We start from the raw sequence: 24,065 nt of genomic DNA, 5'->3' as shown, positions 1-24,065 counted from the left end.
TCCACAAGTTTTCTCGTGTTTACCAGGGGCGTTTTTAGGGTTAGAAAACATTGGAGGCTTCAGCCCCCCCCCCCCCCTTTTTTTTTTTTTTTTTTTTTTTAAACACAAAAATACGCAATTTTAGAGTAATTAGAGATGAATACTGAATAACTAGAATCATTAGAGGTTCTCAAAGTGAGGTCCAGGTCCATGAGAGGGATCTGGGCAGTCCCCATAGAAAATTCAAAGTTAACAGGACCAAATCATCAGTTTCTTATTTATTTATTTAACCTTTATTTAGCCAGATAAAACATTGATCTGGTCCAAGAAGCCCCAACAGGAGTACAAATATACATATATACACATATATATATACATATATATATATATAATATATATACATATACTGTACATACATACACACATATACACCAATAACAAAATAAAAACACAGTTAAGAATCATACACATAGGCAAATAAACAAACAAACAAACAAACATATGCACAGCCTATGTACAAAAGAAATAAACAGTTCATCTCAGTTTTCTTCAATTGCATAAACACTCAAATCAAAAGTATTACACAATTATCAAAACCTTACACTCAAGGAGCAAAATATAGGCCCAGATTTGCACCCCTACAATGTCAGCCTCACACTTTTTGCAAAACAATACACACAGTTATTTGCAAAACACTAAACACACTTGCATTACATTAGACACAGAATGTCAAATTACCACACATATGAGCCAATTGGTTAAACACAGCAATCAGATGCACAAACACACCATTGCTTAATTGTAGATACACCAATCAGGTTTAAGCACTATAAAAATGCAGCAGGTGAGTTCACCTGTCTTCAACCAAAATGGAAGGAGAGTGAAGTACTGTACACAGAGAACGTGAAAATATACAATACATTCACCAAACACTACACAGGACAACCAATGATGCAGACTGATGAAAATATACATTTTCTCCCATTTTCCCAAATCAGTCAACATGGAGAATCACAACAAAAAATTATCTTGCCAGATCCAGCTAGGCAAAGAGATAATGTCTAGTATTTTCTGTTTAAATGTTTTCAATTTCTTTTTTTTTACTGTAATTTTAACCTGTACTGGATACAGTATTTTATGTTTGTCTGATATTTGCTGAGCTTACAGTGTTATGCACATAGTAGCATGAAAACGGGGACATGTATTGTTGTGATTCTCCATGTTGAAATGTTGACTGATTTGGTTATATGGAGAGAACATTTATATTTTCATCAGTCTGCATCATTGATTTGGGTATATGGAGAGAAAATGTTATTTTTTTCATCAGTCTGCATCATTGATTTGGGTATATGTAGATAAATAAATTATATTTTCATCAGTCTACTCTACAGCATTGGTCTTGTGTAGTGTTTGGTGAATTTATTGTATATTTGCACATTCTCTGCATACTTCACTTACAGTACTCTAATCACTGAGAAGTAGAATTGCTAAATGTGTTTTAGGTTAAGCACAGCAGTGTGTGTAACTGGTTCAAACAGAATTCATAACAAAATGTAGTTTTTATAAATTAGTGTATGGTTTTGACAAGTGTTTAATTTAGCAAAGGATCTGAGGTGTTCTGATAATTGTGTGTGTGGTTGTGCTAATTGTATGTTTTGAAACACCGGGCCCCGTTTTCAAAATCATGCTTAGGCAATCGAAAAAAAAAACTGTAATGTGTGTTTCATTATATACATATGTTTCAGTCTTCTCATAAAAAAAAGATTAGATTTTTGGGTCTTTTCCTGCCTTTGGTCCACTTTGCATTCACATCTCAAATGAACCGCAGCAGGGTTCACTTGCAAGAGTGAATGAGCTGTCACACCACCCCAAACCAACCGGACTATCCAAGGAAATGAACCAGGGTTCGATTAAAGCTTATTATAGGACACTGGGACATGGGTATGGATGGCTCCAGGGCCCTCATTCATCAACGTGACGTAGAAAATGTTCTATTTCCATACTTAAGCACAGAATTTAGAATGTGTGCACGCACAAAAAAAAACGGGATTCATCACACGTGCGTACACAGGTCCTACGCACACCTGTCATGATAAATATCACCTTGGTCCTACGCCGAGGCTCGTGCACACTTTCACGTATTTGCATACCAGAACCGCCCCGATTAACCATAATGGACAACCCCATGAAATGTGGAAAAGTGGACTAAGCGAGGGTGTTGTACACTGTCGGATATTATATCTATTAACTTCCTAAAAGACCATTGCTGCCTGGACACCGCAAACACTAATAAAGACCATTAACCACTGTTTTGCCGTTGCCCGTTAGTGTCATTAATGCATGCTGGAATAAGAATGCCTTTCTTAATTTATTTTTAATATTAATAATTATTATAATACAATAAAAGACAGCTCCGTCTTTTAATACACATATATTGTACAGTAACGTCAAATAAATACTACAGTCCCCGCTGAAATAAAGGTTCTGCACGCACATACCAGCAGTGATCTACAGCATAAAAGATAGCCACTTTATAATACTATTCTGAGTAGATAATTCATCTGTATCGCAACAGAGTCACGGATCTGGTCGGGGCAGGTAGCATTATGTCGGGAAAATCTTTATGAAATAAACAAAAGTGAATTAAAGAATTTAAAACGAAGTTTAGCATATTAAATCGTTTTATAAGCTTATAGCTTTTTTCGTGCTGATTTGAGAAGGGTCCAGCTGCAGAGCTGGAGAGCAACTCTCAGAGCCAAGATAGCACTTATACTATTTTGAGAGAGACAGCAGAGAGACAGACATCAGAGAGACAGACAGACAGACAGACACTGTTCCACAGTGTGTGTGTGTGTGTGTGTGTGTGTGTGTGTGTGTGTGTGTGTGTGTGTGTGTGTGTGTGTGTGTGTGTGTGAGTGTGTGTGTGTGTGTGTGTGTGTGTGCGTGCGTGCGTGCGTGCGTGTGTGTGACTACTAGTCTAATAGTAGAGACTCAGCCCCCCCCCCCCTCTGGACCACCTCCTAGTAGAGACTTCTCTAGGAAGAAGACGAAGATGAGGATTAAGGCGAGACACTGCAGGTGAATAGGCAAATATACTTTTTTTGTTGATTTTGAGATTTTGTTATATTTTGCTTCCTAAACATGTCTTCTATGAAACTAGTGACAATAAAACGTCAATAACACACATTTAGTTGTTTATTTTACTTCATTTTGCCTTATTGCATCCATAAATGTCCACATATTTAATGGGGAAGTGCCTCATTTGCATATATAAACATACATTTCAGAAAACTTGTCTCTACTAGGAGGTGGTCCAGAGGGGGGGGGGGGGTCTCTACTGGGAGGTGGTCCAGAGGGGGGGGGTCTCTACTAGGAGACTAGTGGTCACACACACACACTGTGGAACAGTGTCTATCTGTCTGTCTGTCTGTCTCTCTGCTGTCTGTCTCTCCGGCTCTGCAGCTGGACCTTCTCAAATAAGCACGGAAAAGCTTTTAAGCTTATAGCTCCAATTTGGGTCCCAAATTGCGGTACAAATGAAGGAGGTGTCTCGGGTAGTGGACTCTAGTTAATATTATGTTCTCTCTGCAATTAGACTGCCCCTCATTCATTAATTCATCCCTATCTGATGCTATCTCTGAAAACAGCGAGCGCAGTCAGTGCACCAGATAACGCTATATATATAAACCTGCATTCATTCGGAGAGAAAAACCTATTCCACATGCTATTTAGGGTTTGACAATAATTACACTAATATCGCTATTTCACAATGAACTATAATGAATTACGGGGGTCATACAGAACACGTCAGTCAAGCTTATTTCCGCGTTGAAACTAATGCATGCAACTGATCTATGCCGTCCGTCTGCAGTCCCCATATTCTACCACAGGGCGTCAGCTAAGCATGGTCCGACCTGTGCTTAAATATACGCACAAAGTCAAGCACAAGTTCAAATAGATAAATCCCACACTTTGCTTAGGAATGGTCGTACGCACGGCTTAAGCACATATCTGTGCGTAAGTCAAGTTGATACATGAGGGCCCAGGTGCTGCTGCGTTAAAGTGCACATCTTCAATATCTGTACTATTTAAAAGCACAGTGCAGGACACACTCAAAGGTTATCGCACCTCAGAGATGGCAGTGGACATGTATGACAGGAGAAAGGCCATATGTAATGGCCTTTGGATTGAGGAACATACTACCAGCCAAAGGAGGAAGCAGAAAAGGATGGACGAGTATGTAGTTGAGTCATCTTGTGGCACAAGCTCAGACCTCAGCTCAGGAGATCAGCTGAGACAGAGACTGTTCTATCCAGTCATCGACAGAATGCTGCAAGAGCTTGAGAGCAGGTTCTCATGAGTTGGATAACAACTTATGAGAGGCATACAGGCATGTTATCTAGCCTCAGACCAGTTTCTCTCAGTGGAATTGCTGCAACCCCTCGCCACACATTACAATATCCAACTATTGCCAGTTGCAAAGTGTTTCCTGGTCAGGACAGGCAGAGATGCAGTCCCTACTATCCAAAGTGTCTTTTCCCTCCTGGATGATAATAATAATAATAATAATAATAATAATAATAATAATAATAATAATAATAATAATAATAATAATAATAATAATAATAATAATAATAATAATAATAATAATAATAATAATAATAATGCATTTGATTTATAAGGCGCCTTTCAGGACACTAAAAGAAAAAATCCACAAATCGGTGAATGAAAAAATTATAGGATCAAATGAAAACTACTTACTAAAAATGGATGCTTAAAAGTCCTAAAAACCAACAAAAAATACCAAACACTAACAAACATTCAGCACAGACAATGGGGATGCTGACATAAAAAAAAGAGAAAAAAAGTAAACAATTTTTTTTTTTTTTTTTTTTTAGATCCGGGGCTAGGAGAAAAACATCCGGGGCTAAAGCCCCGGAAGCCCAGGGCTAACGACGCCACTGGTGTTTACCCCCCGCGGGTTGAATGCCCACTCACGAGAATATTAGTTTTATTTTTTTTATTTTTTTATTAGTGATCTGAAATCATATTGCATCAAGCGAGTCTACCGTTGGAGATCCAGTCACCCCAGGCGCTCAGATGTGAAAAAAGCGCCCCCTATCGTCTCCCAGATGGTAAATCACCCTTTTGGATTGGACTCAATGAAAATGAATGGGAAAAAAAACCAGCACTCCACATTTTACTTCTCACTCATGTAACCGGGGTCTACCAGAGTTCACTCTGGAGCCTCGGAGCCGCGGCGAATATGTGTTTTGACGATGGATCAATCAAATGAGCGATTTTTTTGAATGGCGATCGGAAATTGGAATAAACCATTTGGATACCATCTGATCTCAGGTAAGGAATCTATGTTATCAGTATTAGGATAATCAGACTAGTTTTCACAGAGATATAAGCTTTTATGTGATTGTGTGTTATCGCTGTTTGACTGTGCGCGCCGTCATGAAATAGGAGACTCTATTTTCGGCTCGCCGCAAGAGCGTGCGTGCATACACATATACTATCGATCATCTAGCGTTTATTTGAAATCGATTCATAAATAGGCCGAAAAATTACAACGTTCTAGAATATTCCAGTAAAAGGCGATTATCATAGAATGTGTTGTTTTTTCCGTGAAAACAAGTGATTTTCAAAATGCTAGAAAACGGAAATGAAGCGATAAAAAAACAATCTGCCATGACAATGTTGACTGGAAAATGAGTCTTTGATAAGCGACGGGCAGATTAGACACATAGCCATAATTTAAAACATAGATTAGGCGATATTAACGTTAACATTGGAGTGGATGTGGGACTAATAAGAAATTACACTTGGGCAGTCAAAGTGTTAAGAACTTCTACTCATGTACAATAGAGAGCATCCTGACTGGCAATATCACCTCCTGGTTTGGGAATAGCACCGCACAAGACCGTAGCAGACTACAGAGAGTGGCCCGTTCAGCCGAGCGCACAATTGGAGGGGGGCTCCCCACCCTCCAGAACATTTACAACAAGCAGTGCAGGGGTAAGACTAAGAGAATTATCAAGGACTCCAGCCACCCAAACAACTGCCTCTTTGAACTGCTGCGGTCAGGCAAGCGATACCGGAGTCTCATGGCGAGCACAGAAAGACTCAGAAGAAGCTTCTATCCCCAGGCCATCAGGTTGCTCAACGAACAATAACACTATGCAACAACCATCAAATGCACTCACAGCACACACATCCACACTCACTTTAATGCTATAAAACGGAAACGAAGCGATTAAAAAACAATCCGTTTCGACAATGTTGACTGCAAACAAGTCATTGATAAACGACGGGCAGATTAGACACATAGCCATAATTTAAGACAGAGATTATGCGTTCACAACACTATCATTGAAGTGGGTGGTGGCATTTAACGGGGGTAAGGCACACCGCATGGCTGGTAATCAAAGTATTAATGATGCAACAGAATAGTATAGTGCACCTACACCTAGTGACGATCTTAAGCATCCTAGGGCCTGTGCTAGACTGTTGATTGATTTCAGTTCAGCCTTTATTATTATGATTATTATTATTATTAACACTTTAATCGCCGGAAACGCCGAAACTCGTCATTGCCCGCCATGCTCATTCTGCCGAAGACGGCGTAACACGTCTTTGATATCAATATTTCAAAAATCTGTGATCGAAATCATATTTCTCCTCCGGGGACCTGAGATATACTGCTGAGCTCCACTCAACTCTCTAACGGTTCAAGAGCGCCATCTGGTGGCCGATCGGCAGATCGCCCAACAGGAAGTCATGTGGATGACGTGGTTCTCATCCATATTCGGTCCGGGCACTCGCTATCGTTAGCGGGACTCTAGCTCGACACACTGGACAGCGATCAGTTGCCAATAACTCGACAAACAACATGATTTGGACGTATATACTATTATACAACCTGGAGATGGATCGGGTATTTCGACATCCCATAATAGAAAAAATTCTATTCCACGCTCATCCCCCAACGGCGCGAGGAAGATACAGTGAGTTTCAGCGTTATTTTCTAATGTCTGCTATACTAACTGCTCTGATGATCATATGACCCACACTAGATGAATGATATAACGTTGCCCACGGAATTATAAACGACCCCCCGCCCATCCGGTCAACATCAGATCATACGTAGTAACTTCTAGAAGTACCTCCAGTTAAATTTTTTTATCTGGCACCGATCGCTACCAAACTGTATTTGATCATCAATATAATGCATTTGGGGCTATGAAATCAAGTTCTGGAGAAAGCTGCAGAAAACGATAAAAACATACTTATACTTTAGACCGTATTTTAGTATGAATATGTGAATGAAAAAGTATAACGTTGCTACACCCTGAACAATAGATATAGGACATTGAATGGGCCATAATAATGTCAATTTAGCAATACAATTTAAAAAGTTATAGCCCTGCAAAGAAGGGGAACTTCTCCATAGACAAATAGAGCTGGCTAGGGATGGTAAATTATGAATTTAACCATGGCGATCAAAGTGTTAATAATAATTCATATTTTTTTGTGCATTGTTTACCAGCGGTCGTCTGGTAATTGGAAGGTTCCCGGTTCGATTCCTGCTCCTCCCGGGCAGTGTGTCGAAGTGTCTTTGAGCAAGACACTTAACCCCTAATTGCTCCCGATGAGCAGGTTAAGTGTCTTGCTCAAGGACACTTTGACACGCTGCCCGGTAGGAGCTGGAATGGAACTGGGAACCTTCTGATTACCAGACGACCGCGTTCTACCTCCTGAGCCACTGTCGCTACTGTTATAAAATATGTCAGAGGTGCATGTAATTAACCCTTTCACTACCACACTACAGAAGGTTAACCTTTCACTACCACACTACAGAAGTGTGGTAGTGAAAGGGTTAACATGTTGTATTGTCGCAGTGAAAGGGTTAACCATTTGGTAGTGTGGTAGTGAAAGGGTTAATGTCCATTATATTTATGACTCAGACTGCATGTACATAATGAGCTCTTTACCTGATTCACAACATGTCATATTATCCATGGCTCATTTCATAGTTGAATGAATGAATAGTTTATTTTGAATAGTAAAATAATCAAGAAATAACAATGTAAAAATAACTCTAAGATAATGTGCTGTGAAAACGATAACTAAATAATAAAGTAAGATAAAATAATAAACAAAACTGTCTCTTTTCGCTTATCAGGCCCTACTCTCTTCTACATATAATGGCGTCTCTGCACACTTAAGGGAGTGTCACTTCACCTGGGCCCTTGGTGTTGGTATAGGTAAAAAAATATTATAAATAAATGTTCTGCACCCTGGCCCATATGAACCTATAGCTCTGCTCAGGTCAGCCTATAGCTCCGCCGAGGTCAGCCTATAGTTCCGCCCAGGTCAGCCTGTAGCTCCGCCGAGGTCAGCCTATAGTTCCGCCCAGGTCAGCCTGTAGCTCCGCCCAGGTCAGCCTATAGCCCCGCCCAGGTCAGCCTATAGCTCCGCCCTTGCCTACTGTGTTTTGGACACCTTGTGAGGCCTGGGCTATTGAACTGAGAGATGATAAGCAAGTTTTCTGAACAATAAAGGGCGTTGTCTTGGTTTGTATTTCGGTTATTAATACGATTTCTTCCAGGAACTTCCTGAAAAGCTCATTCATCCTCAGCTGAACTCGATTGAACCCCAGCGACTCCTCGTTTTAGATATGAGCCTAATCTAATAAAGCCCTGGCTTGGTGACGTAGTGGCCTAACAATAGCACTTTACATTGTTAGCCCACACAGTAGCCCACTTACTTCTCAGAGAACTGCACTGCATTGCTGCAGGAATCCACTTCAAGGTCCTTGACCTGGCATTCCGTGCAACGGGGGTAAAGGCTCCCTCCTCCTACCTCGGGTCAATGCTCTCTAAATACACACCCTCAAGACCCCTACCGCATCTTCTGGCCGCCTCAGACACACTCCTATTCAATCTCCTGGGGGGTCATCTCAAAACGAAGCAGGCTATTCTCAGTCCTCGCTCCACAATGGTGTAATGAACTTCCCACCAAAGTCAGGACAGCTGAAACTAGCCCAATTTTCTGCCGTTGACTAAAAACACACCTCTTCAATCAATATCTGAAAAAACGACCAAACTTCGTACTGTCTTTTACTGTGTACATAGGACCCAGTGCCTTCTCAGGAATTTTATCATGCACATCTTATGTCTTCTTATTACCTGTTTTTTTTATGTCTATTTTATTATTAGTATTATTGCACAATCGATGCGGGCATGACCACCCGCATTTTACTGTATGCCCTGGTATGTATGTGACAAATAAACCTCTTGAATCTTGAATCTTGAATATGTCTATATTACTACCTACTATGCTAATATGTCTATACTACTATGATAAATAATATGTCTATACTACTATGATAATATGTCTATATTACTACCTACTATGCTAATATGTCTATATTACTATGATAATATGTCTATACTATTATGCTAATATGTCTATATTACTACCTACCTAGTACCTACTATGCAAATATGTCTATATTTCTACCTACTATGCTAATATGTCTATATTACTATGATAATATGTCTATACTACTATGCTAATATGTCTACATTTCTACCTACTGTGCTAATATGTCTATATTACTATGATAATATGTCTATACTACTATGCTAATATGTCTATATTTCTACTTACTGTGCTAATATGTCTATATTACTACCTACTATGCTAATATGTCTATATTACTATGATAATATGTCTATACTGTCTACTATGATAAATAATATGTCTATACTACTATGATAATATGTCTATACTACTATACTACTATGCTAATATGTCTATATTTCTACCTACTGTGCTAATATGTCTATATTACTACCTACTATGCTAATATGTCTATATTACTATGCTAATATGTCTATATTACTACCTACTATGCTAATATCATGTCTATATTACTATGATAATATACTACTATGCTAATATGTCTATATTTCTACCTACTGTGCTAATATGTCTATATTACTATGATAATATGTCTATACTACTATGCTAATATGTCTATATTTCTACCTACTGTTGTGAGGTTTCTGTCCTTGCTCTCTCACTCGTTCTGTTCCTTTAACCACCTCGCTCTGTTTTCATTTGTTTTTTCTGTTAATTATTTCAATTCCCTCATTCACACGCTTCTCCCCAGTGACGTCATCAGAGACGTCGCTGATTGGTTCTCTCAGGTCCGCACGCTTTTCAATCACATTCCCCAGCTGTCACTGCTTGTCAATCAATCAATCCCTTATTATTTATACCCCGTTTCTCCACTCTAAGTTTGTTGGATCGTCTTGATTTTTCTCTGGTTGCATTCTCCGTTTTGCTACTGCTGCTGCTTTGCTCTCTGTGCTATCTCCAGGATTTTTCCAAGAAGCCTTCCTCTTGGACACCTGTTCCCGTGGCGCGCGCTCGCTCCGCTGTTGTTCCAGCACCATTACGCATTACGTCTGGGTGAGTTTTTATTGACTGTCTTGATCTATTCCGTTTTTCGTGTGTTACTATTACACTGAAGATTACCACCTTTTTGTCAGACAGTCACTCACCCAGCGTTCCCTTTTGTTTGTTCCCTCTGGGATAATACTTTTGGGACTTTTCATCTCCCTCTGTGTGTTGCTCACACCGAAGATATAATTCACATTTGGATTGTTTTTGGACTTCACTACTGTGTGTATATTACACGAAGATATTCACTTGGGACTGTGTTTGGAATTTTGCTCACTGTGTGTATTACACGAAGAGATTCACTTGGGATTTGTTTTGGAATTGTGCTCACTGTGTTTAATTACACGAAGATTAGTTCACCCTGTTCTCCTGCTCGTTCAACCTGCACTGTTGTTGACTCGTTCCCTCTCTCCCTCTCTCGGTCTCGCAACACCTCGGAGATTCTGCCGAGAGAATTCTGCAGAGCGGTTCTGACGTCAACATCTGCTATTCCCAAACTACCACCACGGGAGAAGCTGCAGAGCAGCAGAACTTTTGCCCCCTGGCCTATGTACCTGTCTTGTTGACTTGCCTATCCTGTACTCTTATATTTAGTATTCAAATAAACAAGCCCTTGTATTTGGCAACTCTGAATTCCTACTCTCTTGTGTCGTGCGTTTGGGGTCGGTGTCAAACCATAACATTACGATCCAACCAAAATGACGACCCCAGCCGACACAGAGAGGGTCAGAACCGCACTTACAAATCAAGTCGAGTTGACCAGGGATCACAGTCTCCAATTAGAGCGGGCTGCGGCTGCGGTGCAGAATCTCAGGGATCTGGTCCTGCCTATGCAGGGTTCAATGGCCGCTATGGCGGGACAACAGTCCGACATTCTCGCTCAGCTTCACTTGCTGGGCGACACCGTTAATACCTTTCATCTCTCACACCCTTCAGGAGCATTCCCCGCAGCCCCAGCAGATCTCGCATCTCGGGAACCCCGTCTCTCCGTCCCACGGCTGTTCGACGGTAATCCCGAGGAGTGTGCCACATTCATCATGCAATGTGAGTTGGTTTTCCGTCATCAACCAAGCCGTTTTTCTGCTTGTGGGTCCCAAGTGGCTTATATAACGAACTTACTTTCAGGCCATGCTGCCCAGTGGGTCACTTCCTCCTGGGCAATGGAAGCAGATTTTTTGTTTTCCTATCCAGACTTCGTGGCGGAGCTCCGCAGAGTGTTCCACCATCCAGCCCGAGGTCTGGACCCTGGAGCCCGGTTGGGGACCTTCCGACAGGGGAGCGGCAGGGTGACGGACTATGTCATGGAGTTTCGACTGGCGGCGGTGGAGAGTGGATGGAACGAACCTGCTCTTCGCCTAACCTTCTTGAGGGGGCTCAGTGACGCAGTCCGGGACCAGCTCGCTACCCGGGAGTTGCCTGACTCCCTCGAGGATCTGTTTAGCCTCGTCATCCGTATTGACGGACGCCTCCTGGAGAGAAGGCGCGAGAGGACCCGACTGTTACCTCCTGAAGCACCCCGGACTCCTGGACGCCCCGTCCCCAACACTACTGGTGGTAACAGGCTTCCCCGTTCGGTTCGCGAGGAGGAACCCATGCAGCTGGGACGCTCTCATCTGAGACAGGCGGAGCGTGAGGCAAGGCTCAGGTCCGGTCTCTGCCTCTACTGCGGAGGTGCGGGACACCGTATCGCCGACTGCCCCACCCGGCCAAAAGATCAGGCTCACCGAGACCCCGGGAGATCCTGGTGAGCCGTTTTTCCCATTCCCAGCGCCGCGCACCACCTGACCATCTGATGAGCGTCACCCTGGCCTGGGGGGACCAACGTGCCACGGTGGAGGCCCTCATCGACTCTGGGGCAGACGAGAATTTCCTCGACTTCGAGTTTGCCACCCGAGCCAACATACCTCTTGAGGACCTTGTGAGGCCCTTGGAGATCTTTTCGTTGGACCAACACCGCCTGGCCGACATCTCTCAACGCACCGGCCCAGTCGTGCTGACCATCGCTGGGAACCACGTCGAGAGAATCCAGTTCCTCATTACCCAATCCCCCCTTGTCCCGGTGGTCCTGGGTAGGCCCTGGCTCGCGCTGCACGAGCCCCACATCGCCTGGTCCTCCGGTACCATCAGGGGCTGGAGCTCCTCCTGTCACGCCCGCTGTCTGCAGGCGGCGTCCTGTCCCCCGCCCCGGAGGCCCGCTGGTGAGTTGCCCCCGGACCCCTCGTCCATACCTCCCGAGTACCACAACCTCATGGAGGTATTCAGTAAGACCACGGCTCAGGCCCTTCCACCTCACCGCCCCTATGACTGCGCCATCGACCTCCGCCAAGGGGCTCCCCTTCCCGGCAGCCGCCTCTACAGTCTGACTGTCCCGGAGAAGAAGGCGATGGATCTCTACATCTCTGAGTCATTGGAAGCAGGACTCATTCGGCCTTCCTCCTTCCCGGTGGCGGCCGGGTTCTTCTTTGTTGGTAAGAAGGATGGGGACCTGCGACCCTGCATCGACTATCGTCAGCTCAACGAGATCACCATCAAGAACAAATACCCCCTACCTCTCATGAGCTCCACCTTCGAGCCACTGACCCAGGCCTCGTTCTTCACCAAGCTGGACCTCCGAAGTGCCTACCATCTTGTCCGTATCCGTGAGGGCGATGAATGGAAGACCGCCTTCAAGACCCCCAGGGGCCACTACGAGTACCTGGTAATGCCGTTCGGCCTCACCAACGCCCCGGCGGTATTCCAGGCACTCATGAACGACGTCCTGCGTGACATGCTGGAGGTGTTCGTGGTGGTGTACCTGGACGACATTCTCATCTTTTCCAGGACCCTCGAGGAACACATCCTGCATGTCCGCCGTGTGCTGGAGCGCCTCCTCCACAATCGGCTCTTCGTCAAGGCGGAGAAGTGCCATTTTCACTCCAACTCCGTCGACTACCTGGGCTTCATCGTTGAGAAGGGCTTGACCCGAGCGGATCCTCGCAAGATCCAGGCTGTGGAGGATTGGCCAGAACCCACCACTCGGAAGGAGTTACAGAGTTTCCTCGGGTTCGCCAACTTCTACCGAAGGTTCATCCGGAACTACAGTCAAGTGGCGGAGCCACTTACCAAGCTAACCTCCCCCGCTCTGCCGTTCGACTGGTCCCCAGCAACATGCGCTGCGTTCCGCTCCCTCAAGAGAAGGTTCACTTCTGCCCCTATCCTGCTCCACCCTGACCCCAAGAGACAGTTCATCGTGGAGGTGGACGCCTCGGATTCTGGCCTGGGCGCTGTCCTATCCCAGCGATCTCTTTCAGACCAGAAGGTGCATCCTTGCGCCTTCTACTCGCGTCGCTTCCTCCCCGCCGAGAGGAACTACGACACCGGCAATCGGGAGCTGCTGGCGGTCGTGGCTGCGCTGGAAGAGTGGCGTCATTGGCTAGAGGGTACCGAGGAGCCTTTTACCATCTGGACGGACCACAAGAACCTGACGTTCATCCGCGCTTCCAGGCGCCTCAACGGTCGGCAGGCGAGATGGGCCAGTTTCCTCAGCCGGTTCGACTTCTCGCTGACCTTCCGCCCCGGTTCCCGCAACACGAAGGCCGACTCCCTGTCCCGGATGCACTCCAAGGGGGCTCCACCCTCTGAGGACCCTTCTCCCATCCTCCCGGAGGCCCGAGTGGTTGGAGCCATCACCTTGGGCATCGAGGGTGTGGTGAGGCGTGCCCTACGCTTCCAACGTGCTCCAAGCAACGTCCCTAGGAGCCGTCTCTTCGTCCCCGACTCTGTCCGGTCTCAGGTACTGCTGTGGGGCCATACCAGCCGGTTCGCCTGCCACCCTGGCGTCCATCGCACGTTCTCCTTCCTGGCTCGTCGTTTCTGGTGGCCCACCATGCGGAACGACGTCAAGGAGTTCGTTTTGGCCTGCGCGGTCTGTGCCCGCAGCAAGGCCTCTCACCAGGCACCCTCCGGGCTCTTGCAGCCACTTCCCATTCCGAGCCGTCCGTGGTCACATGTGGCGCTCGACTTCGTCACTGGTCTGCCCTCCTCCCAGGGGAACACCTGCCTTCTGACCGTGGTGGATCGATTCAGCAAGGTGGTCCACCTAGTGGCCCTCTCCAAGCTTCCCTCGGCGGCCGAGACGGCGGACCTCCTGACGCACCACGTGTTCCGCCTTCATGGCTTTCCCCAGGACATCGTCTCTGACCGGGGGCCCCAGTTCACCTCCCAGGTATGGCGGGCCTTTTGCAAGGGATTGGGGGCAATGGTCAGTCTCTCCTCTGGTTATCATCCCCAGACTAACGGGCAGACGGAGAGGATGAACCAGAGCGTAGAGTCTGCTCTTCGGTGTGTGGCAGCCGAGAGACCAGCATCCTGGAGCCGTTTCCTTCCCTGGGTTGAATACTCCATCAATTCAATGGTCAGTTCCGCCACCGGCCTCTCCCCTTTTGAGGTCTCCCTGGGCTACCAGCCCCCTCTTTTCCCCGCACAGGAGACGGAAGTGGCAGTTCCCTCCGTGCAGGTCCACCTCGACCGCTGCCGACGAGTTTGGGAGATCACCAGGACCGCGCTGCTCCGGACATCTGAGCGCGCCTGTCGTGGTGCCGACCGGCGCCGGGTTCCTGCGCCGACTTACCGCCCTGGGCAGAGGGTGTGGCTCTCCGCGAAGGACCTCCCGCTACGGTCCTCGGCCAAGAAGCTCAACCCCCGTTTCGTCGGGCCTTTCGAGGTCCTGAAGGTACTCAGTCCGGCGGCCCTGCGCCTGAAGCTTCCTGCATCCATGCACATCCACCCCGTGTTCCATGTCTCCCGGGTTAAGCCCGTCTCCCTCAGTCCCCTTATGCCTCCAGCTCCTGATCCGCCGCCTCCCGTGTTGGTGGATGGTCACCCCCAGGTCCGCCGGTTGATGGGCGTTCGTCGGCGGGGCCGGGGGTTCCAATACCTGGTGGACTGGGAGGGTTACGGCCCTGAGGAGCGTAGCTGGGTCTCCCGGCAGCTCATCGTGGATCCCGGCTTGATCACCGACTTCCATCGAGCCCATCCTGACGAGCCGGGTCGGCCTGGTCGCCGGGTGGCTCCCGTGGAGGGGGGGGGTACTGTGAGGTTTCTGTCCTTGCTCTCTCACTCGTTCTGTTCCTTTAACCACCTCGCTCTGTTTTCATTTGTTTTTTCTGTTAATTATTTCAATTCCCTCATTCACACGCTTCTCCCCAGTGACGTCATCAGAGACGTCGCTGATTGGTTCTCTCAGGTCCGCACGCTTTTCAATCACATTCCCCAGCTGTCACTGCTTGTCAATCAATCAATCCCTTATTATTTATACCCCGTTTCTCCACTCTAAGTTTGTTGGATCGTCTTGATTTTTCTCTGGTTGCATTCTCCGTTTTGCTACTGCTGCTGCTTTGCTCTCTGTGCTATCTCCAGGATTTTTCCAAGAAGCCTTCCTCTTGGACACCTGTTCCCGTGGCGCGCGCTCGCTCCGCTGTTGTTCCAGCACCATTACGCATTACGTCTGGGTGAGTTTTTATTGACTGTCTTGATCTATTCCGTTTTTCGTGTGTTACTATTACACTGAAGATTACCACCTTTTTGTCAGACAGTCACTCACCCAGCGTTCCCTTTTGTTTGTTCCCTCTGGGATAATACTTTTGGGACTTTTCATCTCCCTCTGTGTGTTGCTCACACCGAAGATATAATTCACATTTGGATTGTTTTTGGACTTCACTACTGTGTGTATATTACACGAAGATATTCACTTGGGACTGTGTTTGGAATTTTGCTCACTGTGTGTATTACACAAAGAGATTCACTTGGGATTTGTTTTGGAATTGTGCTCACTGTGTTTAATTACACAAAGATTAGTTCACCCTGTTCTCCTGCTCGTTCAACCTGCACTGTTGTTGACTCGTTCCCTCTCTCCCTCTCTCGGTCTCGCAACACCTCGGAGATTCTGCCGAGAGAATTCTGCAGAGCGGTTCTGACGTCAACATCTGCTATTCCCAAACTACCACCACGGGAGAAGCTGCAGAGCAGCAGAACTTTTGCCCCCTGGCCTATGTACCTGTCTTGTTGACTTGCCTATCCTGTACTCTTATATTTAGTATTCAAATAAACAAGCCCTTGTATTTGGCAACTCTGAATTCCTACTCTCTTGTGTCGTGCGTTTGGGGTCGGTGTCAAACCATAACAAATGTGCTAATATGTCTATATTACTATGATAATATATCTATACTACTATGATAATATGTCTATATTTCTACCCACTGTGCTAATATGTCTATATTACTATGATAATATGTCTATACTACTATGCTAATATGTCTATATTACTATGATAATATGTCTATACTACTATGCTAATATGTCTATATTTCTACCTACTGTGCTAATATGTCTATATTACTATGATAATATGATACTACTATGCTAATATGTCTATATTTCTACCTATTGTGCTAATATGTCTATATTACTATGATAATATGTCTATACTACTATGCTAATATGTCTATATGTCTACCTACTGTGCTAATATGTCTATATTACTATGATAATATGTCTATACTACTACCTACTGTGCTAATATGTCTATATTACTACCTATGCCAATATGTCTATATTACTATGATAATATGTCTATACTACTATGCTAATATGTCTATATTTCTACCTACTGTGCTAATATGTCTATATTACTATGATAATATGTCTATACTACTATGCTAATATGTCTATATTTCTACCTACTGTGCTAATATGTCTATATTACTATGATAATATGATACTACTATGCTAATATGTCTATATTTCTACCTATTGTGCTAATATGTCTATATTACTATGATAATATGTCTATACTACTATGCTAATATGTCTATATGTCTACCTACTGTGCTAATATGTCTATATTACTATGCTAATATGTCTATACTACTATCCTAATATGTCTATATTTCTACCTACTGTGCTAATATGTCTATATTACTATGATAATATGTCTATACTACTATCCTAATATGTCTATATTTCTACCTACTGTGCTAATATGTCTATATTACTATGATAATATGTCTATATTACTATGATAATATGTCTATATTACTATGATAATATGTCTATATTACTATGATAATATGTCTATATTACTATGATAATATGTCTATACTACTATGATAATATGTCTATACTACTATGCACTCAGAGTGTAACACTTCAACATTTCTACTGACCTTTTGTTCACAATTTGTAAATGGCTTTAGATAAAAACATCAGCTAAATGACTAATTGCAAATGTAAAATCTTGTAGTCTGCAAGATTAGCTCTGGACAGACAGACAGCCAGACAGACAGACAGACATCCTGCTGTGTTCCAAACCTTTTCAGGAAGTGGATCCTCTTTGAAATATTGACAAATCTAGAAGATAAGTCACGAGAGGGACGTTCGTTTGCAGTGTGGTAGTAGGCTGCTAACCCTGGTCTTTGTCAGAGAGGCTTTTCTCCCTCAGGTTGACAGGCAACACTTTGAGGACACAAACAGCAAGGTGGCTCCAGCACCACACATAGACTCAGCCACGTCAGTGTACAACACCTGTCCCGTGTGTTTACAGTGAGACACACACTCATGTCCCCCGTGCACGCACACACACACACACTCATGTCCCCCGTGCACGCACACACACACACTCATGTCCACCGTGCACGCACACACACACACTCATGTCCCCCGTGCACGCACACACACACACACTCATGTCCACCGTGCACGCACACACACACACACTCATGTCCCCCGTGCACGCACACACACACACACTCATGTCCACCGTGCACGCACGCACACACACTCATGTCCCCCGTGCACGCACACACACACACTCATGTCCCCCGTGCACGCACACACACACACACTCATGTCCACCGTGCACGCACACACACACACTCATGTCCCCCGTGCACGCACACACACACACACTCATGTCCACCGTGCACGCACACACACACACACTCATGTCCACCGTGCACGCACACACACACACACACACTCATGTCCCCCGTGCACGCACACACACACTCATGTCCACCGTGCACGCACACACACACACTCATGTCCCCCGTGCACGCACACACACACACACTCATGTCCACCGTGCACGCACACACACACACACTCATGTCCACCGTGCACACGCACACACACACACTCATGTCCCCCGTGCACGCACACACACACACACACATGTCCCCCGTGCACACACACACACACACACACACACTCATGTCCCCCGTGCACGCACACACACACACACTCATGTCCACCGTGCACACACACACACACACACACACACTCATGTCCACCGTGCACACACACACACACACACACACTCATGTCCCCCGTGCACGCACACACACACACACTCATGTCCACCGTGCACGCACACACACACACTCATGTCCCCCGTGCACGCACACACACACACACTCATGTCCACCGTGCACGCACACACACACACACTCATGTCCACCGTGCACGCACACACACACACTCATGTCCCCCGTGCACACACACACACACTCATGTCCCCCGTGCACACACACACACACACACACTCATGTCCCCCGTGCACACACACACACACACACACACTCATGTCCCCCGTGCACGCACACACACACACTCATGTCCACCGTTCACGCACGCACACACACACACACTCATGTCCACCGTGCACGCACGCACACACACACACACACTCATGTCCCCTGTGCACGCACGCACACACACACACTCATGTCCCCCGTGCACGCACACACACACACACTCATGTCCACCGTGCACGCACACACACACACTCATGTCCCCCGTGCACGCACACACACACACTCATGTCCCCCGTGCACGCACACACACACACACTCATGTCCACCGTGCACGCACAAACACACACACTCATGTCCCCCGTGCACACACACACACACACACACACACTCATGTCCCCCGTGCACGCACGCACACACACACACACACTCATGTCCCCTGTGCACGCACGCACACACACACACTCATGTCCACTGTGCACGCACACACACACACACATACACACGCACACACACACACATACACACACGCACGCACACATACACACACACATGCACACGCACACGCACACACACACACATACACACACACACGCACACGCACGCACACACACACACACTCATGTCCCCTGTGCACGCACGCACACACACACACACACTGATGTCCACCATGCACGCACGCACGCACGCACACACACACACACACACACACACACACACGTCCCCTGTGCGCGCACAGATCTTTGCCTTTGGCAGTGCAGTTGAATCAAAAGACAGTGTTTTGTGGTAACGGCAGGGCTGTAAAGTACTTTGTTACAATACTTAAGTACTGTTTTTGGGGATTTGTACTTTACTCAAGTATTATTAGGTTTGTATAACTTTTACTCCTTACATTTAAAATGCAGACCTACAAAGTATAAATCTCGCAGGTCCAACCATTTAAATTTGTTTATTTGTTTCTCTCGCCGAACTAACGTTAAGGTTATTAATCCTACGGCCAAACTTTATTTAAAAACAGCCAATCAAATCCCCATCAATGGAAAATGAACCCGCCCATACCCATGCTGATTGGTCCTTGTGCAAGACTAGAAAGCGGGGATCTTTGATTAAACACCTGCTATCAGAAGAATAGACAGTCAGAGTGACAAGCTACAGAAGATGGCCACAAACTATGGTACGAGTGATGAAGAGGACGAAACGATCGGCATGGATGGACAAGACGAGCACCCATGGCCCTATCTATCTCCAAAAAAAGTTTTTACTTTTACTTCTTAGTACTTTAACACTTTAACTGCCGAGGTTAAATTCATGATATACCATCCCTTGCCAGCTCTATTTGTCTATGGAGAAGTTCCCCTTCTTTGCAGGGCTATAACTTTTTAAAATCTATTGCTAGATTGCCATTATTAGGGCCCATTCAATGTCCTATATGTATTGTTCAGGGTGTATGAACGTTAAACTTTTTCATTCACATATTCATACTAAAATATGGTCTATAGTATAAGTATGTTTTCATCTCTTTCTGCAGCTTTCTCCAGAACGTGATTTATAGCCCCAAATGCATTATATTGATGATGAAATACAGTTTGATAGCGATCTGTGCCAGATAATAAATTTCAACTGGATGTGGTTCTGGAAGTTACTAAACGTCATCTGATGTTGACCGGATGGGCGAGGGGGCGTTTATAATTCCGTGGGCAACGTTATACCATTCATCTAATGTGGGTCATATGTTCATCATAGCAGTTTATATCGAACACGGTAATACTACACGCTAAAACTCACCCTAGTCTCCTCGGGCCGTTGGGCGATCAGCGTGGAGTTTTCCATTATGGGATGTCGAAATACCCGATCTATTTCCAGGTTGTATAATAGTATATACGTCCAAATCATGTTGTTTTTTCGAGTTATTTCCACCGATCGATGTTCACTGTGTGAAGACTGAGTCTCTCTAACATTAGCGAGTGCCCGGACCACATATGGAGTGAGTCCTGCCGGGTTAAAGGTTGACATCCGGTTTCGATCTGCCGATCGGCCACCAGATGGCGCTCTTGAACCGCTAGAGGATTGAGAGGAAATCAGAACTGTGTGTCAAGGCTGCAGAGGGGAAATATGATTCCGATCACAGATTTTTGAAATATTGATATCAAAGACGAGTTACGGCGTCCGCGGCAACTTGAGCATGGCGGGGAATGACGAGTTCCGGCGTTTTCGGCAGTTAAAGTGTTAAGTACATTTAAAAGTAGAAACCTTTTTTACTTTTACTCTAGTGTGTTTTTAGCCAGATACTCTGTCTTTATATTTGATATTTTATTACATTTGATCTTACTACTACTACTACTACTTATTGTTACCATTCTTGCACAACCTGTGTGGCTCACTATGAAAGAGTGTGAAAGTCAGTATCAGTAAATGTACACCCGCGTTTCTATATTTTGCTGGTTTGACATTTGGTAACTGTGTGTAGACGTTCCGCCATTTTGGCTCTTCCTATTCCCTCTCGCTCAGCACTGATAGGCCAGACTACTGCTCCTAAAACCCAGATAGGCTGCTGAGGCCCAAGTGGGGCATCTCAACATCATCTCTGCACTGGCGATGTTGCTGTTAGTAAGCCGGGTTGTCGAATACGAGATTTCCCACCCCAATAGCTGCTTTTCCCCCTACATTTGTAATAACATTTGTTCCCAATTAGGCCTGTCTCCGACTAAGGATTTGAATAGTTGACTTTGATTGGCCAAAATTTGCCCCCCCCCCCCCCCCCCCCGAATGCAAATGAATTTTATATACACATATATATTTTCTTTTTAAATTAATTTATTTAAAAAAAAATCCCGGATCATTCCATTTGGCGTTAGCCACGCTTCTAGACCTCTTTGCTTTTGGAAAGAATGATATAAAAATATATTTTATACTTATTTATTTATACATTTTTTGCATTCGACTAAGAGGTTGGCACTTGGCAGTCGACTACGGCTCCTTTCGGTTGATTTTGTTGACTATTCGACTAGTCGAGGTCAGCCCTATTCCAAATAAAGATGTACCTCTGTTACACCTACTAGTGTACTGTGTTCATACCACTGTACATATTATACTACAACTCTATTTACTATGGCACTTTACTGTTATATTTGCACTCTGGTTGGAAGCTAAACTTATTTTCGTTGTACTGTACTTGTGCTGTATAATGACAATAGATTTTAATCTAATCTAATCTAGTGTAGACTAATTCAAGTCCGTTGCCTCGATCTGTGACTTTACATTTCTGCCAAATTCATACCAAACTAGAGACAAAACTCAAAAGAGAGTGAGAGGAGGAGATAGGAGGAGAGAGAGCGAGAGGAGGAGAGAGAGCGAGAGAGGAGGTGAGAGAGCAGGAGGTGAGAGAGAGAGCAGGAGGAGAGAGAGAAAGAGGAGGAGAGAGAGAGAAAGAGGAGAGAGAGCGAGAGGAGGATAGAGAGAAAGAGGAGAGAGAGAGCGAGAGGAGGAGAGAGAGAGGAGAGAAAAAGAGGATGAGAGAGAGCGAGAGGAGGAGAGAGAGAGGAGAAGGGAAAAACACTACTTTCCCTGAACGTAGCGCTAGGCGACTACAAAGTTCCACACAGCAGCCAATGTCTACATTCTTGTAACTCATATTGGCCTCAATTGGTCACAAGTTCAAGTTCAAGTTTCTTTAATAGTTGTCATACAGAAGTACAGAATACTTTTATACAAAATGCTTCTTACTGTTGCGCTCCAGAGAATGTGCAAGACAAGATAAGTATGAAATAAAATAACATAGTAAAATTAGAAGTAAAAAAATGAGGTCACAGTGTTCAGTTTAGACATATGTACAATGTTCGATGCAGAATAGACGTAGTTACCATACAATACTGTGCAGTGTACTAATATACAATACTATATAGTGCAAGGCAGAAATGGAGAAATGGGACGAGGTGCAATTTAGGTACAATTCACAGTAGGTGTACGAGTTGTAGTGCAAATCCTTTATCAATAAATATAAAGTGTAAGTGTGTTTGTGTGATCTAAAGTGTGGAGAGTGGGTGCTGCAGTGTGTTGTTTGTTTGAGTGAGTGTGTGCGTGTGGGTGTGTGTGCTGTGTGCATTTGATGGTTGTTGCATAGTGATTATTGTTCGTTTAGCGATTATTGTTCGTTTAGCAGCCTGATGGCCTGGGGATAGAAGCTTCTTCTGAGTCTTTCTGTGCTCGCCTTAAGACTCCGGTATCGCTTGCCTGACCGCAGCAGTTCAAAGAGGCAGTTGTTCGGGTGGCTCGAGTCCTTAATAATTCTCTTAGCCTTCCCCTTGCACCGCTTGTTGTAAATGTTCTGGAGGGTGGGAAGCCCCCCTCCAATTGTGCGTTCGGCTGAACGTGTCACTCTTTGTAGTCTGCTACGGTCTTGTGCAGTGCTATTCCCAAACCAGGAGGTGATGTTGCCGGTCAGGATGCTCTCTATTGTACATGAGTAGAAGTTCCTAAGGATCTTCTGACTGACTTGGAACTTCCTTAGGCGCCTGAGGAAGTAGAGGCGTTGTCGTGCCTTCTTCACAACACTGTCAATGTGTGTGGTCCATGTCAAGTCCTCGGATATGTGGGCTCCGAGGTACTTGAAACTGTTCACTCTCTCAACCGGTGCCCCGTCGATGCTGAGGGGGCTGTAGTCCTTGACCCCCGACCTCCTGAAGTCCACAATCATCTCTTTTGTTTTGCTGACGTTCAGGGAGAGGCTACGGTAGGCATTTGTACATTAAGGTCAAAGGTTAATATTTTGACTATTTTTGGCAAATCTTTGGCTTCAGTTCCATGGCTGTGCCTCGAACAACAGTGACTCACAATCAGACAAACGTAACGAACACAATACATCCCTGTGTGATCATTAACCTTAACCCTTTCACTACCACACTACAGAAGGTTAACCCTTTCACTACCACACTACAGAAGGTTAACCTTTCACTACACACTACAGAAGGTTAAACCTTTCACTACCACACTACAGAAGGTTAACCTTTCACTACCACACTACAGAAGGTTAACCTTTCACTA

The sequence above is a fragment of the Notolepis coatsorum genome (genome assembly GCF_963971535.1).
Source record: "Notolepis coatsorum genome assembly, chromosome: 14".
Taxonomy (NCBI): domain Eukaryota; kingdom Metazoa; phylum Chordata; class Actinopteri; order Aulopiformes; family Paralepididae; genus Notolepis; species Notolepis coatsorum.
Note: the sequence above shows the minus strand (reverse complement) of the source record.